Raw genomic sequence first — 7,202 nt, 5'->3', positions numbered from 1 at the left:
GGCTATAGGCATGCTTGGGAGGCTCTACCCCTGTAAACAAATGTGATGGGCAATGGAAGGTGTGTTTCTTTGTTTTTGTGTTGTGTTGATTGGTCGAGCAGAGGCTGTGAGTGATGTGTAGAGACTTGGAAACTACATTTCCTTACTGTGGGATATATAATTTAGGATTTTACTGTTTTGCACAATATCTCCAAATGTAAAAAGGAAATCATATAAATTTCACAGCAAAACTTCTAGGCATACTTTTGTAGTTATATACACTGACCTAAGTTGTTAAGGCTCCATTACTTACACACTTAAGAGGTCACTTCCTGTCGGCTTTGTTAGGGCCATTTCTACGTCTCTTCTAAGCTCTTTACTGCTTCACAGATTATGGTCTGTTGCCAGTGGCAACAAACAAGGAGACTCATTTCAGTGATGGTATCATAATGAAATAATGACCTCGTTATTGCTCACTACTTCTCCATAGACTCCTATTCTTAGCCAAACAGGAGCAGTCGGGTACAGAAACGTTAAAATCTAGGTGAAGAGAAAAAGCTGTTCGAAATTCAGTCGTGAACCATGAATTAATGAGCAACGAGTGCATGCAACCTCTGCCTATTCTCTGTGCACAACCAAAGGAATAGCCATCCGCACGGTAATATTCCTTTGAAATATGATGTCTTAAAGATGGAACGATATTCTCTATAGTGACATTGCACAGTGGTGGCAGCTGTCAGAGTTCTACTTAGCCATCTGGATCAGATGAACACAGGGAAGATGTTAATGCACTTCATGATGAAAGGCGGATAACACCTTTGACCTTCCTAGCCTTTGACCTCGCTGGGCAATATGCACTGACTGATGCTATAGGTTTCCTATAACTGGCATATGCTGGGCCAGTCAGAAATGTTAAGAGACATTACTCATTCAGACACGGTTTATTATACAGCCCCTGTTGGCCAATCACCAGTCAGCACCACATTCTTGTTCTGTGTTGTCGCATGTTGAATGAGGGAGAGCTCGGTTTGTTGTTTTAAAAGTTTTGCAAGTCTCTGAAAAAATGATCTATTGAAAAAGTTTGGTTACTAGCTACCTTTTGAACTTGGATCCCGCAATGCGGTTAGCCTCAGTTGCTGGGACCACTAAATCTGTCCGGGGATCCTGCCAACCAAAGGTTTGAAGAGCTGCTTGGCGTAGCAGCTAGCCTGAGCCTGCCTGCCTGACCACTCTGCCTGCCCCTGACCCTGAGCCTCCCTGCCGACCTGTACCTTTGCCCCACCTCTGAATTATTGACCCCTGCCTACCCTGACGCTGAGCCTGCCTGCCGTCTGGTACCGTTGCTCCACCTCTGGTTTACTGACCCCTGCTTTCCTTGACCTGTCTATTGCCTGCCCTTGTTGGATTATTAAACCATTGTTAAGTCGACGTTGTCTGCATCTGGGTCTTACCTTCATACCTGATAGTACGAACTGACCATGACTTACCCAGCAGACCCGGGCCAGCTGCGCGACGCCATCTCCTCCCAAGGAGCCTCCATTGGTAGGCACGAGGAATTGCTTCGTGGTCTTATGGATGGGGTCCAAATGTTGGCTGAGAGCCATGACCGGGCGTGGGACATTCTGCTGGAGCAATTCTGCGGGTTTTCTGGGGGGCAGCCTTTCACGGTGGTAACCCCACCGCTCCTCAGTAACTCGGCAGTTAGCAGCACCGCCACACCGGCCACTCCACCTTCCCGGGAGCCTCGTTTACCTCCCCCGGAACGCTTTAATGGCGATCCGAGCACCTGCCTGGCGTTTTTTGCTGTGTGCCCTAATTTTTGAGCTTCAGCCCTCCTCCTTCCCCTCGGATCGCTCCAAGATAGCCTACCTCATCACTCTGATGTCTCGGAGGGCTCTCACCTGGGCTACCGCCGTATGGGAACCACAGCTGGCCATGTGCGTGAGTCTGGAGGGGTTTGTGGGAGAGGTAAAGAAGGTTTCTGATGCCCCGTTCTCCAGGCGAGAAGCTGCCCAGAAGCTAATCCATCTCCGGCAGGACGTACGCAGAGTGGCCGACTATGCTGTGGATTTCCGCATGTTGGCAGCAGAGTGCGTGAAACTTTAACCACCGCTTCACCACTGCTCCTATCCTGGTTCATCCTGACCCTTCCCGTCAGTTTGTGGTGGAGGCGGATGCTTCGGATGTCGGAGTGGGGGCTTTCCTGTCCCAACGTTCTGCCCTGAACCTTGAGCTGCATCCCTGCGCCTTCTTTTCCCACCGCCTCAATGCCACGGAGAGGAACTACAATGTGGGGAATCGGGGCTTCTCGCGGTGAAGATGGCATTGGAGGAATGGCGGCACTGGCTAGAAGGGGTGGAACATCCATTCATTGTGTGGACCGACCACAAAAATCTGGAGTATCTCCGCACCGCCAAGCACCTCAACTCCAGGCAAGAGAGATGCCTGGAGTTTATGCCTGATGCTGGATGTTTGTGCCTGACGCTGTTCGCTCCGCGGTCCTGGAGTCGGCCCATTCCTCCAGGCTTGCCTGTCACCCAGGCTCTCGTCAGACCCTGGCCTTCGTGCGACAACACTTTTGGTGGCCTACTATGGTTCCGGATGTTGCAGCATTTGTCACCGTCTGCACGGTCTGCGCACAGAACAAGACTCCTTGGCAAGCTCCGGCTGGTTTTCTCCAACCACTGCCTGTGACTCACCGTCCCTGGTCCCATATATCTCTGGATTTTGTCACGGGTCTCCACCCGTCTGAGGGCAACACTGCCATCCTGACTGTGGTCGAACGGTTTTCCAAAGCCGCCCACTTCATTCTTCTCCCCAAAGAGGATGGTGCAGCACATCTCCTGGATCCACGGACTCCCGGTGGACATCAAATTAAATCAAATTTATTTATATAGCCCTTCGTACATCAGCTGATATCTCAAAGTGCTATACAGAAACCAAGCCTAAAACCCCAAACAGCAAGCAATGCAGGTGTAGAAGCACGGTGGCTAGGAAAAACTCCCTAGAAAGGCCAAAACCTAGGAAGAAACCTAGAGAGGAACCAGGCTATGAGGGGTGGCCAGTCCTCTTCTGGCTGTGCCGGGTGGAGATTATAACAGAACATGGGCAAGATGTTCAAATGTTCATAAATGACCAGCATGGTCAAATAATAATAATCACAGTAGTTATCGAGGGTGCAGCAAGTCAGCACCTCAGGAGTAAATGTCAGTTGGCTTTTTTAGCACGTCCGGTGAACAGGTCAGGGTTCCATAGCCGCAGGCAGAACAGTTGATACTGGAGCAGCAACAAGGCCAGGTGGACTGGGGACAGCAAGGAGTCATCATGCCAGGTAGTCCTGACGCATGGTCCTAGGGCTCAGGTCCTCCGAGAGAGAGAAAGAAAGAGAGAAGGAGAGAATTAGAGAGAGCATACTTAAATTCACACAGGACACCGGATAAGACAGGAGAAGTCCTCCAGATATAACAAACTGACCCTAGCCCCCCCGACTCATTAACTACTGCCTCATAAATACTGAGACAGGATGGGTCAGGAGACACTGTGGCCCCATCCGATGATACCCCCGGACAGGGCCAAACAGGAAGGATATAACCCCACCCACTTTGCCAAAGCACAGCCCCCACACCACTAGAGGGAAACCTTCAACCACCAACTTACCATCCTGAGACAAGGACGAGTATAGCCCACAAAGATCTCCGCCACGGCACAGACCAAGGGGGGCGCCAACCCAGACAGGAAGATCACGTCAGTGACTCAACCCACTCAAGTGACGCACCCCTCCTAGGGACGGAATGAAAGAGCACCAGTAAGCCAGTGACTCAGCCCCTGTAATAGGGTTAGAGGCAGAGACTCCCAGTGGAGAGAGGGGAACTGGCCAGGCAGAGACAGCAAGGGCGGTTCTTTGCTCCAGAGCCTTTCCGTTCATCTTCACATTCCTGGGCCAGACTACACTCAATCATATGACCTACTGAAGAGATGAATCTTCAGTAAAGACTTAAAGATTGAGACCGAGTCTGCGTCTCTCACATGGGTAGGCAGACCATTCCATAAAAATGGAGATCTATAGGAGAAAGCCCTGCCTCCAGCTGTTTGCTTAGAAATTCTAGGAACAATTAGGAGGCCTGCGTCTTGTGACCGTAGCGTACGTGTAGGTATGTACGGCAGGACCAACTCGGAAAGATAGGTAGGAGCAAGCCCATGTAACGCTTTATAGGTTAACAGTAAAACCTTGAAATCAGCCCTTGCCTTAACAGGAAGCTAGTGTAGGGAAGCTAGCACTGGAGTAATATGATCAAATTTCTTGGTTCTAGTCAGGATTCTAGCAGCCGTATTTAGCACTAACTGAAATTTATTTAGTGCTTTATCCGGGTAGCCGGAAAGTAGAGCATTGCAGTAGTCTAACCTAGAAGTAACAAATGCATGGATTAATTTTTCTGCATCATTTTTGGACAGAAAATTTCTGATTTTTGCAATGTTACGTAGATGGAAAAAAGCTGTCCTTGAAACAGTCTTGATATGTTCATCAAAAGAGAGATCAGGGTCCAGAATAACGCCGAGGTCCTTCACTGTTTTATTTGAGACGACTTTACAACCATCAAGATTAATTGTCAGATTCAACAGAAGATCTCTTTGTTTCTTGGGACCTAAAACAAGCATCTCTGTTTTTTTATTTATTTTTATTTTTTAAATTTTATCCCCTTTTCTCCCCAATTTTCGTGGTATCCAATCGCTAGTAAATACTATCTTGTCTCATCGCTACAACTCCCGTACGGGCTCGGGAGAGACGAAGGTCGAAAGCCACGCGTCCTCCGAAGCACAACCCAACCAAGCCGCACTGCTTCTTAACCCAGCGCGCCTCCAACCCGGAAGCCAGCCGCACCAATGTGTCGGAGGAAACACCGTGCACCTGGCCCCCTTGGTTAGCGCGCACTGCGCCCGGCCCGCCACAGGAGTCGCTGGAGCGCGATGAGACAAGGATATCCCTACCGGCCAAACCCTCCCTAACCCAGACGACGCTAGCCCAATTGTGCGTCGCCCCACGGACCTCCCGGTCGCGGCCGGCTGCGACAGAGCCTGGGCGCGAACCCAGAGACTCTGGTGGCACTGCGATGCAGTGCCCTAGACCACTGCGCCACCCAGGAGGCCCTAGCATCTCTGTTTTGTCCGAGTTTAAAAGTAGAACGCTTTCAGCCATCCACTTCCTTATGTTTCAGCCATCCTCTTCCTTATGTCTGAAACACAGGCAAGGTCAATTTTGGGGCTTCACCATGTTTCATTGAAATGTACAGCTGTGTGTCATCCACATAGCAGTGAAAGTTAACATTATGTTTTCGAATGACATCCCCAAGAGGTAAAATATATAGTGAAAACAATAGTGGTCCTAAAACGGAACCTTGAGGAACACCGAAATGTACAGTTGATTTGTCAGAGGACAAACCATTCACAGCGACAAACTGATATCTTTCCAACAGATAAGATCTAAACCAGGCCAGAACTTGTAGTCCGTGTAGACCAATGTGGGTTTCCAATCTCTCCAAAAGAATGTAGTGATCGATGGTATCAAAAGCAGGACTAAGTTCTAGGAGCACGAGGACAGATGCAGAGCCTCGGTCTGACGCCATTAACCTGTCTAGGATCAGCGTGGCGCTAGCGGCACACCCCCCCCCCCCCCCCCCCACTGAAAAACCAGTGCCGCGAAATTCAAAAAAAATATTTTTTTAAAATATTTAACTTTCACACATTAAAGTCCAATACAGCTAATGAAAGACACAGATCTTGTGAATCCAGTCAACATGTCCGATTTTTAAAATGTTTTACAGGGAAGACACAATATGTAAAGATGTACATCTATTACCTAAAAACACATTAGCATAATCCACCATCTTTTATTTGTCCACCAACACCAGTAGCCATCACCAATTCGGCTAAACTAAGATATTTATAGCCCCTAACCAACAAAAAAACTCATTAGATGACAGTCTGATAACATATTTATGGTATGGGATAGGTTTTGTTAGAAAAAAGTGCATATTTCAGGTAGATGGCATAGGTTACAATTGCACCCACCGTCACAAATGGAATAGAAAAACTACTTAGAGCAACGTGTTTACCTACTTACTAATCATCAAACATTTCGTAAAAATACACAGCATACACGAATCGAAAGACACAGATCCTGTGAATACAGACAATATTTCAGATTTTCTAAGTGTCTTACAGCGAAAACACAATAAATCGTTATATTAGCATAGCACATACCACATAGCAGCCCAGCATTGATTCTAGCCAAAGTGAGCGATAAAAGTCAACATCGCCAAAAGATATTAATTTTTTCACTAACCTTCTCAGAATTCTTCCGATGACACTCCTGTAACATCACATTACAACATGCATATACAGTTTGATCGAAAATGTTTATATTTAGCCCCCAAAATCATGGTTAGACAATGTGAAATGTAGCTCAGTTGGTCAGAAAATGTCCTTGCGCCACTTAGACAGTGATCTACTCTTATACATAAATACTCATAAACGTGACTAAAAAATATAGGGTGGACAGGGATTGATAGACAATTTAATTCTTAATACAATTGCGGTATTACATTTTTAAATTTATCCTTACTTTTCAATACAGTTTGCGCCAAGCGAAGCTACGTCAAAAAACATGGCGTCCTAAGCCACTAAAATGTTTCGACAAAAACACGATTTATCATAATAAAAATGTCCTACCTTGAGCTGTTCTTCCATCAGTATCTTGGGCAAAGGATCCTTTCTTGGGAGGAATCGTCTTTTGGTGGAAAGCTGTCCTCTTGCCATGTGGAAATGCCAACTGCGTTCGGGATGAACTGAAAGCGTGCCCACCTATTCACAGCGTTAAAGAAATAAATGTCCCAAAATCGCACTAAACGGATATAAATTGCTATAAAACGCTTTAAATTAACTACCTTATGATGTTTTTAACTCCTATAACGAGTGAAAAGATGACCGGAGAAATATAACAGGCTAAACTAATGCTTGGAACAGGAGAGGGTCGGTGTCCTCCACGCGCGTGACGCACCAAGAAAAGACTTGCTAGCTACAGGGTTTTTTGATTTATAGGGCCTGTGAACGCGCAATCGACCCCATTGGAATCGTCATCACGTAAAGGCATCCAGGGGAAGACGTAAGAAGTGTCCGTACAGTCATAGCAATATCAGTGCCTTTTTAACTGACTTCAGAACAGTGGC

The 7,202-nt window shown here is 47.1% G+C and overlaps 1 pseudogene; it reads right to left on the bottom strand.

The window, feature by feature from the left end:
* Positions 1–3,942: 3,942 nt before the first annotated feature.
* On the bottom strand, positions 3,943–4,629 carry LOC129863209 (uncharacterized; annotated as a pseudogene).
* Positions 4,630–7,202: the final 2,573 nt, after the last annotated feature.

Source organism: Salvelinus fontinalis, chromosome 10 (assembly GCF_029448725.1).
Source record: "Salvelinus fontinalis isolate EN_2023a chromosome 10, ASM2944872v1, whole genome shotgun sequence".
NCBI lineage: Eukaryota > Metazoa > Chordata > Actinopteri > Salmoniformes > Salmonidae > Salvelinus > Salvelinus fontinalis.
This window is presented reverse-complemented; position numbering and strand designations above follow the sequence as displayed.